Source organism: Alexandromys fortis, unplaced genomic scaffold (assembly GCF_014885135.2).
Source record: "Alexandromys fortis isolate MF-2015 unplaced genomic scaffold, M_Fortis_MF-2015_v1.1 scaffold_43, whole genome shotgun sequence".
NCBI classification, from domain to species: domain Eukaryota; kingdom Metazoa; phylum Chordata; class Mammalia; order Rodentia; family Cricetidae; genus Alexandromys; species Alexandromys fortis.
Window position 1 is genome coordinate 5,224,122 of NW_026067928.1, and position 11,115 is coordinate 5,235,236.

Here is an 11,115-nt window from a genome sequence, read left to right on the forward strand (position 1 = left end):
AGCGCACCTTGGGGTGCTTACACACATCATTAGAAATGGGCTAGTCCAGGTGCGAGAATTAGCCTGTAAGGGCTAGAGTTCATGGGCCAAGCAGTTCTTAAATGAAAAAAAAAAAAGACTGGAATGTAAGCCTGGGGGTGTAACTCAGTGAGAGTACTCAGCTCACATGCATAGCATCTTAGGTTCAATTTCCAGTGCTGTTGCAAAGACAACTGAAATATGAAAATGGTGGCTATGATTCTGCAGAGCTGGGTCGTGGTAGCAAGCCCTAAACCTGCCTCTGAAACCCTGCCCTGAGATTCTCAGAGATTTTTCTTTCTTGAGTCTTTGTTCAGTTCCTTCTGCAACATCTTAAGAAGTAAAGTCATTCTTCCAGAGGAGTCACTCACGCATCGTCTGCCCAGAACCTGTGTGCTTTCTGATGTCAATAACCAAAGGTGCTTTACTAGTACGCTAGGGAGTGCTTTACTAGGGAGACGATGGGGATGACCAATGCCTCGCCAACGCCCTTTGGCAGTTTGAAATTTTCTTCTCATTAATTCTTAAATTAAGGGCTTAGATTGAATGTCTTATCCTGTAACCTGTATGTCTTTTCAAGTCAAAGGAGTGGTTTCTTAGAACCAAGCAATGTCATTGTCCACTGTAACCATTCAATTGGTTCTTTGCTAGATTCCCCAGGAGCACAAGCTGCTGCAAGGAGCCATTGGTACTTTAGGATGATAAAGGGGCCATTTCAGGCAAATGTGCCTCTCTTTCACAGAAGCCTGTTCTGACACCGAGGAACTGGCAGGCTCCAGGACTGCCTGCTTGATTAGTGACTATGTTTCTTTACCCAGCACAGGTCTCTGATTTAACTTCTCATGTGGAGAAGAATAGGCACAGCTTCATGCACTCCAGAGTCAGGGAAGGTGTGTGGGTATCTGCCTTGGAAGTTCATAGTGGTGTGGTAACTTCTTGGGCCTGATTTCTGTTGAATATAGCAGAACTCACTCACATTCTGCCCTTGGTTTTATTGTTGTTGTTGCTAAGCAGTCATTATAGGAAAATGTGTCTCAAAAGATTTCTGGGATAGAGCATTATAGAAAGTAAATGTCTATTTTTAAATTTATTTATTTTTAAAATTTCATTGTGCACTCACATTCCAACCAAAGTTCTCCCTCCACCCTTCCTTCTCCCACCTCCCCTCCAGCTCACCCCCATCCATTCCTCCCACCAGGTAGGGGCTTCCTTCCCTGGGGAGTCCACTCAGTTTGGCACATTAAATTAGGCCAGGAACAAACCCCTCCCCTCTTCATTAAGTCTGAGCATGGCATCCCTTCATAGAGGATGTGCTCTAACAAGGTAGCTCATGCACCAGGAATAGACCCTGGTCCTGCAGCCAGAGGCCCCTCAGATAGCCCAAACTTTACAACTGTCTCCAGCAAATGGGGAGCCTAGTTTGGTCCTGTGGAGGCTCCACAGCTGTCTGTCCAGAGTTCTTGAGTTTCCATGAACTCGGTTCAGCTGCTCTGTAGATTTCTCCATCATGATCTCATGTGTTCATGTATTCTTTTCTCCTGCTCTTTGTTTAGATTCCCAGAGCTCGGCCTGGTGCTTGATTATGGATTTCGGTATCTGTTTCCATCAATTACTGGAATAAAGTCCTAACTTCTCTGGGTCTGTGGATTGTAATCTGTTTATCCTTTGCTTTATATCTAATATCCACTTACAAGTGTTTCTCTTTTTGAGACTGGGTTACCTTATTCCGGATGGTTTTTTCTAGTTCCATTCATTTGCCTGAAAATAGCATGATGTCATTGTTTTTTTTACTGCTGAGTGATACTTCACTGTGTAAATGTACAACATTTTTTTTTTATCCGTTCTTCAGCTGAGGAGCATCTAGGTTGTTTCCAAGTTCTGGTTATTACAAATAATGATGCTATAAATATTGTTGAGCAAGTGTCCTTATGTTATGATTAAGCATCCTTTGGGATGAATATGCCCAGGAGTGATATCATTGGTTCTTGAGGTAGACTGGTTCCCAATGTTCTGAGAATGATTTCCAAAGTGGCTGTACAAGTTTGCACCCCCACTAGGAGTGAAGTGTTCCTCTGAGTCCATATCCTCTCCAACATAAGCTGTCTTCACTATTTTTGATCTCAGCCATCCAGACATGTGTAAGATGGTATCTCAGAGTCTTTTTGATTTGCATTTCCCCGATTATCAAGGATGTTAAGCAATTCTTTAAATGTCTTTTGGTCATTTGAGTTTCTTCTGTTGAGAATTCTCTGTTTAGTTCTCCACCCCATTTTAATTGGACTATTTGGTATTTTGCTGTCTAGTTTCTTGAGTTCTTTACATATTTTGGAGATCAGCCCTCTGTCAGATGTGGGGCTGGAGAAGATCTTTTCCCATTCTGTTTTGGCTTGTTTACTGTGGCCTTTGCCTTTTCAGTTACAGGAGGTCCCATTTATTGATTGTTGATTGCTGATTGTAGATCTCGGTGTCTGTGCTACTGGTGTTCTATTCAGAAAGTGGTCTCCTGTGCCAATGCATTGCAGGCTGTTCCCCACTTCTATCAGGTTCAATGTAAACTGGCTTTATGTTAAGGTCCTTGATTCACTTGGACTTGAGTTTTGTGCAAGGCGATAGATATGGATCTATTTGCAATCTTCTGAATGATGTCATCCAGCTATGCCAGCACCATTTGTTAAAGATGTTTTCCTTTTCTCATTGTACCTCTTTGGCTTCTTTGCCAAAAATCAGGTGTTCATACGTGTTCAGCAGTGGATAAATGTCAGGGTCTTCAATTTGATTCCATTGATCCACATGTCTGTTTTTGTGTCAATACGAAGCTATTTTTATTACTATAGTTCTATAATAGAGCTTGAGGTCAGGGACGGTGATGCCTCCAGAAGTTCCTTTATTGCACAGAATTGTTTTAGCAATTCTGGGTTTTTGTTTTTCCTTATGAAGTTGAGTAATGTTCTTTAAAGGTCTGTGAAAAATTGTGTTGGGATTTTGATGAGGATTGCATTGAATCTGTAGATTGTTTTTGGTAAGATTGTCGTTTTATTATGTTGATTCTACCCATCCAACAGTGTGGGAGATCTTTCCATTTTCTGATGTCTTCTTCAATTTCTTTCTTTAGACATTTAAAGTTCTTCTCATATAGGTCTTTTACTTGTTTGGTTAGAATTACCCCAATATATTTTATGTTTGTGGCTATTGTAAATGGTGATGCTTCTCTGATTTCTTTCTCAGCCCTTTTACTTCTTGTGTATAGGAGAGATATTGATTTTTTTTTTAGTTAAACTTGTATCCCGACACATTATTGAAGGTGTTTATCTCCCAGGAAGAGGTTTGGGAGTCATTTATTTTTTTGTATTGTTTTCTTGGTCCTATTTTGGTGATTTCAGTTCTCAATTTGATTATTTCCTGGCTTCTAAGGTCATGGAGGTCACATAGCAATTAGTTAATGGTGATGGAATTTTAATCTTTATTTGTAAGACTCCAGAGCTAAAGATCAAAATCTCTATAGACAACCTTGAGAGTCATTCCTCAGGCACTGTACTTTAAAAAAAATGATTATTTCAGAATATAATATAGTTACAATAATTCTCTCTTCCCTTTTGTCCCTTTAAACCCTCCCATAAACTCTTGCCCACTCTCTTTCAAGTTCATTGTCTCTGCCTCTTTTTCACTATATTATTGCATATATATATGTTATTGCATATAGTATATATTATATACTATAGTCTACATAATGTTACTTGTTTTTAGGGCTAAGTGTTTGTCACTGGTCAACCAATTATATTGGTCAATATAATGAGCTGCTGGGAAGGATGTATATTTCTGTAGTGTTAGGTGGGTTTAGATGTCTGTTAGGTTTATTTGATTTGTGAGGTTCTTTTAATTTCTGCATGTCTCTGTTTAGCTTTTGTCTGTATGATACATCTTTTAGTGAGTGTTGGTTGCTGAAGTTGCCCACTATCACTGTGTTTGGGTCAGTATTTGATTTGAACTGTAGTAGTGTTTCTTTTATAATTTTGGATGCCCTTGTGTTTGGTGAATAAATATTTAGAATTATAACATCTTCTTGGTGGAGTTTAATACACACACACATACACACACAAGCATACACTAGAAAGACAAATTAAACTGTAAAAAGTGATTGCAATAAATATTTAATAATTTCAGTAAAAGTTTTCATATTCTAGACAGCTATTGTTTACTTGTATGCACATGTGTATGACTGTGTGAATGTACTATGTGAGTGCAGGTTCCCGAAGAGGCCGGAAAAAGGTGGCAGATTCTGTGCAACTTGAGTTGCAATTGTGAGATGCCTGCTTTGGGTATGCTAACCACTGACCAATGTTTCCAGTACCCACAACTCACTCTTAAGGTAGCTAATTCAGTCATGTGAAATAAAAAACTCCAAGAAAAGCATTAATTTAGGCGCTATCTTATTCCTTAGTTTTTAATCTTTCATTTTTATTGTGCACATATTTTACTGAAATAAAGAAGCAAAGTAGAAACCCGCAATTCTAAGTCTTCTTATTCCTTTCACACAAACATAATCAGCATGCTATAATTTCTGTTTTGATCAACATCTTTCTTGATTCTCCAACATTTTTCATACAGGTAGCCAAGGTTGGCCTCACTCTTACTATGTGGCTAAGGATTACCTTTGACTTCTGATATTCCTGCCTCTACATCCCAAGGTGATGAGATTTGAATTGTGTGTCCCATGCCCAGTTTTATGTGGTCCTGAGGATGAAACCCAGGGTATTGGGCATGAGAGATAGACACTTTATGAACTGAATGACACCTCTAGTACCTAGTCATCTTCATTATTGAAAGAGCAGCTTACATGTAATTGCTTCAACTTTTGCATACCAGCTCTGTTCTCCCTCAAAAGAATTGGCAAATGGGCAATCAAAGGAGCCCGTAAGGGACTTTCACATATTAACAGAACAAAGAGATTGCAAGAAAATGATATTTTACCCCCACACGCTGTTTCTCACTCCCTGAGAAAGAAAAGGAGAAAAGAGAACACTGAAGACAGATAGTGAAACACTCTCAATATTTCATGTGTAGTAGAAACTCAGATTCTTGAATGAATGAATGATTCCAACCTTGGATTGAATTAGGAAATGATTCATAATGGATGGAAGGGTAGGGTCAATGTGAGCAAAACCCTGGCCTCCTCACTGCCCCTCCTCTCTTAATATTAACTGCTTATAGGTTCCACATGGATATGATGAGTCAAATAGGACTTTGAGGGATGGGCTAGTTTAAATTTCCTCTTTTAGTACTTACTTGAGATAGCTGCTATTTGCCAGGCTCCTGCAGCAGCTGGTCAAAAGATTTGGATTCAGACATGGGAGAAGCTCTGAATTTTTGGTTTTAGATTTTGGCACAAGCTTGGATAATGCTAAGGAGCATTGTGTTAGGGGATTAGACTCCCACTTAAATTACCACACAATGTTTGTTTCTTCATAGTGTGTGTGTGTATGTGTGTGTGTGAGTGAGTGTAAGTTTGTGTTTGATATTTTATAACTGTTTAAACTCAAAGGATTAGTTTCAATGTTCAATATGAATACCAAGAATCTTTGTATCTGTAATAACCAATAATAGATAACAATTTGTAATAACAATAACATTTGTAATAACAATTCTGAACAAAGAAAGCAAAAATCTATGTAGAACTTACCAAGGTCAATATTAAATACATAGTGTAAGCCAGATAAGATGGCACCCACCTATAGCTAAGAGACATGGTTTTCGTGGGAGCAAGATGTAGGCTTTCTTGGTTAGTGGGTGCAACACCATAACTTTCATCTCATTTCTAACAGAGTATAGAAGAAACACGTATTCAAATCCTTACAAGAGCTAGGAGTCACAGACAATCCTGTGAGTCACTTTGTAGGGTTATCTAGGGTTTGTGCCAACCTAAACAAAAAATTATTTTGGATCAGTTTTGTTTTGGAAAATATCCAAGTTTGACTAAAAAAAAAACCCAAAATAATCGACTAAATTAGTACTGAATTGGGCAGTTTGTATATCAATTACCCCCCCCCCAATAATGCCTCAGCCTTTTTCCTTTTTCATTTCCCCAGTTCTGTCCTAATGCTTCACATTCTGTCTTGCGGTTCACAGACTGGGTATGGCATGCAGACACCAGGTGAATTTGAACTTCTGTATTACTCTAGGCAAGGTAGGGTATTCTTGGAACTTAGTACCAGCTCACCATTTCTGTTTCTTGCATCAACATTGCATTATCATTCTTTCAGAAATATTGACTTTTTTGCACTCTAGTTTCTAGAAAAAATTAAATTAATTAAAAAAAAGCAGAGTAAGGAATAGAAAACCAGGAAGAGGAGCAAGTTTAATTTAACTTCAAGATCTGCCATTCTGTTGTTGATCGACACTCAGACTAAGACACTGACTAAGTCAGTGTATCTTCTTGAAGCACAGCTACCTAGGCTGGGCTCTGCATCCAAATGAGCCTGGAGAAGGGATTGAGGGGAGGCATGATATGTCACCCCCACTGCCCCATCCCACTTCTTATCCCTTGGGGACCAGGAGGAAGAAAAGAGAATACTGACGACTGAATATTTAATTTAGACGATCAGATTGAAAATTTTGCAATTGCTATCAACACTGAAAATAAAAACCACGACTTACTTTAACTGCTTTTTAAATATAATAATTCTCTAGCTTGATTTTTTTTTTTGAGACAGGGTTTCTCTGTAGCTTTGGAGACTGTCCTGAAACTAGCTCTTCTAGACCAGGCTGGCTCAAACTTACAGAGATCTGCCACCACTGCCTCCCGAGTGCTAGGATTAAAGGCGTGTGCCAATACTGCCTAGCTCTAGCTTGAATTTTTATACTAACAGGATAATTTTTTTCTTTTTTTAAAAATTTTTCTCACATGTATTATATACTGACTGCAGTTTATTTTCCCTTCTGCCCCCTAGTCATCCCCCCTCAATCTCCCCTCTTCCCTTGATACACTCACCAAAAGAGCAGACCTCCCAGGGACCAAACACTACATAACATGTCACAATAAGAACAGACACATACCATCACATCAAGGCTGAATGAGGTAACCCAGTAGGAGGAGAAGGACACATAGATAGGTAAAAGATTCAGAGAGAGACAGTTAGGAATCCCACAAGAACACCAATCCACTCAGCCAATAGTCCTGAGAAGTGTTTTGTAGAACCTTCCCTTACATCCCTGTTCTAAGTTAGTTAAGTTCAACCCCATAATTTTTTGTTGGGGCACACCAGGTGCAGTGTGCTCAGGCAGAAGCTGAGGCAAAGATCTAGCTATCTGTACACGACCTCTCAAATTAGGATTGCTTCCAGATTGTTATAAAATAGCTCTACGTTTCTTTCACTCCTTCCGAAATGCCTAAGTACAATAGTAGCATCTATCTATGGGATCTACAGCTTCAGTTATAGTTCAAATGTAATGTATAATAAATTAGATTTGATTTAATTATTTCTGTTGGCTTCTTGGCTGGTTTGGACTTTCTATGCATAAGTGAAGCATTATTACCTACGATCTCCCAGTGAGGCTCCAAATAGCCTGCATCAATCAGTCTTCTGGATCAATAGTTTGACTAAATGTCAAGATTTATCTTGACTATTCATTTCAGTATTCAAGTGGCAGCGTTTTTGTATTAAGCAAGTTTTGGGGGGGATCTATTTAGTTAATATTAGAGCTACCTGCTGAGGACAAAGTCTGAGACAGTATGAAGGGAGCCATGGAAGGATTTAGACAGTGATGCTTCCTACAACTCATATTGAATTTTTCAGGTATTGGTCATATTATATTAATCATCATCATCATCATTCTGTACTATCAATATAGCTCCAAAAAATAGCTCCTGCAGGTGTAACCAGTTTAGGAATAACCATTGCCCGAGTTTTTATATTCTATCTCCCTTTACCTCTGTTTCTCTAATTCATTTTGCGTGTGTGTGTGTGTATAAATTCAAAAATGAAGTTCAGTGTTTATTAAAAATAATTTTCTATATTATGACATAGCTTATGAACTTACATTATCCTATTAAAACAAGAAAAGTGTTTCATCTTTAAATAAGCAATAATCAAATGACTTGATAAAATGTTAATAGAATAAAAATTATTTTTTAATACCAACACTATAGAATTTCATTTGTAAAATGGGGCTTGTAGAGGCAAATTGTTCACATGCACTGGATGAAATTTGAATTATAAGTTAATTTGTAATAGTGAGACCTTCTATGCTGTCATTAGCTTCTCTGAGTGCTGCTACATAGCTTCTAGTTCACCTTCAAGTCCAAATACTGTTTATTAAAAAAAATAGAATATTATTTTCTGACAGCAAAACTGATTAAGTATTGACTCTGGTTTCTTGCAAAAAAATCATCAGTTTATCTAAATAATCACAGAGTAACTGAAATATTAAGATATTAAGAATGTCTAATTTCTCATTTTGTTGGAAAGCTCCAGAGACGAACTGATAATTATTATACAGGTTTATTTTCTAGGATTTTCTTAGGAGAAAGGAAAACATATATAAGAGATTCTATGATGAAGTTTCTCACTTTAAAAATAAATTTGTAAGATATATTCTAATTTTGCAAAAGCCTTTGTCCTTTTCTGGACACTGGTCCCATATCTAGCTCCTGTACTTTTGTAAAATTTGCCCGACAGAACAGTGAGCTAACGTCCTTGTAAAGTCAGATGTAATGGATATTCCTCTTTCCCTGACTTTGTAGCCCTGTCTCCTCTCATTTTCTTCCTCATGTTTTCTCCTCCATACAAGAGTTAAAGCATTACTTAATTGCTGGAGGTGTTAAGTCAGATCAATTAGGTTCAGGTCAATTTGGCTGCACCGGTCCTGATCAATCCTCAGCTAGTCTAGAGTGAGCAGCGTTCTGCCTCAGGTCTCTGATTATTTCTTTTTGTCTTTTATGATTACAGTGCAAAAGCTGATTAAAACAGCAAGGAGGATTGTAAGTTAATGTCCCTACATGTATGCTTAATTTATGCAAACACACAGTTGTCTTTCTTTATAAATATTCAGTTTTGTGGAATTTTCTTTATTTGTGCTTTTTTTTTTTTTTTTGATTTTTCGAGACAGCGTTTCTCCGGAGCTTTTTGTGTAGACCAGGCTGGCCTCGTATTTGTGCTTTTATGGGTTGTGTGTATGTTGTGCTTTATTCTTTTTCTTTTTAATGTCTTTTTATTTTTTTTTCTGTTTGGTATGTTTGATTGCTTGTTTTCTAAGGGGAGATAGTAAGGACGGGCATGGAGTTGGGGACACGAGATGAATACTTTGTATTGGTATGGATCTTGGTTTATTGATACAAATTTAAGGTCATGTATATTGCTGCTCTTAATTAAGGTATTGTGTTTGTGCAGCTCATTTAAACATTAATGCATTCTTAAAACTATAGATTAATAGATAGTCATCTATATTAGTCAAGCTTATAATCGTGTTTGTTAGGTTTTCTAGATGTACAGAGATATATTTCACATTTATAGTTATTCTTCAACCCTTTCAAAGACAAAGTATGGCATTTAAAATGTTTTAAGAATTTAGGCCTTTTCATGATAATGAGACACATCTGCTCCTGGCAGCACCAACCTACTTCAAGAGAATGATGGGCATCGAGGAGGCTCCTTATGGAGTTTGCTAGCCATCTGGACAAGAAACTGCTCTTGCCTGGACTGCTTGAAGGTATGCTGTGTGAACTGCACATGCAGGACCCACAGAAAAATGACTGCTTAACTTGCCTAAAGGTGAGATTGTCCTTCGGATTCCTGCTTCATGAAAGAGTCTGCCAGACATTCTTCAGGACACAGAAGAAAGTGACTGACACACTGACAATATAGGGGGAATAGTCTTTGAAATTTCCTGCTTCATGGAAAAGTCTGCTAGGTACTGTGAACCTGTAGGCTGAAGATTGGATGCTCCAGTGTTACAGAGGAACTTAGGGTGACTGTCCATTCAGTGAGTTGTCTTTATCCATTATAGAGTTTTGGAAGTTGCTTACAATGTACTTCCTTTTAACTTAGGTAATATTATATCCTTCTGGGGTCTTTGATGGAGCTAAAGAATAGATAGTTATAATTATAATTTTCTTAGTTATGATAAAAGATAAAGTAGATATAAATATTATAATCATAATTCTTGCTTGATACCTGTTTTGTTATATGTAATTTTACTATGTTAATGTTAAAACCTTCCTTATTATTTGAACAGAAAAGGAGAAATGGTGTGGGAAGTCCTTCTGTATATGTGTTGCTTTCATTGGTTAATGAATAAAGCTGTTTCAGCCAGTGTCTTAGCAGAATAGAGCAAGGCAGGATTTCCAAGCAGATAAAGAAAGAAAGAAGGCAAAGTCAGTGAGAACCCATGTAATTACTGAAGGAGAAAGACACCCCTGCTGGAACCCCTGGAATTTTGCCAGTAGGCCATGACCTCAGCTTTATTGGAGATGGGTTATTTTAGGATATAAGAGCTAGCTAGAAATATGCTTAAAATATTGGCCAAACAGTATTGCAAATAATATAGTTTCTGTGTGATTATTTTGGGTCTGGGTGGCCAGGAATGAATGAATAGCCTCCACCTACATGAATTGAAGGAGAGGAAAATGTGATTAGATTTTATTGTATGAAAAAAGTTATTTTCAATAAAAAAATATAAAAACCTCCAAACAGCAGTGTTAGGATTCTTTTTAAAAGTTTCCCTCTTATAACTACATATACATGTAAACATATGTAATTATAAATACATGCATGCTGTAATATATCAATATATGGTTTTCTTGTATTAATAAATTAATGTTTAGCACCTACGTGATGCTAAGAAATCTGCTGATAAATGAATTTTCTTATTTTGGATTACAGATATGCACCTGTAGTGTAAGGGCATAAGCAGAGCACAACAGACTCGAGTTGACATTATTCAAAATCTATGCACTTCCAAGCCCTGGACTCCCTTCTCGTCACTTCTTGCTGTTAACTCTTTCTGTGTTACTGTCCTTTAAGCACCAATGTGGCTAATGATAACTTCTTATTAAGCTAATGCTGGTATTTGGGTTTCTATTTCAAACTGCATTCTATATATATA

The 11,115-nt window shown here is 37.4% G+C and overlaps 1 long non-coding RNA gene across 1 annotated transcript in view; it reads left to right on the forward strand.

The window, feature by feature from the left end:
- LOC126503159 (uncharacterized) overlaps positions 1-11,115 on the forward strand; it is a 1,076,305-nt gene that overhangs the window by 1,102 nt on the left and 1,064,088 nt on the right. The gene's annotated exons all lie outside the window — the stretch shown is intronic.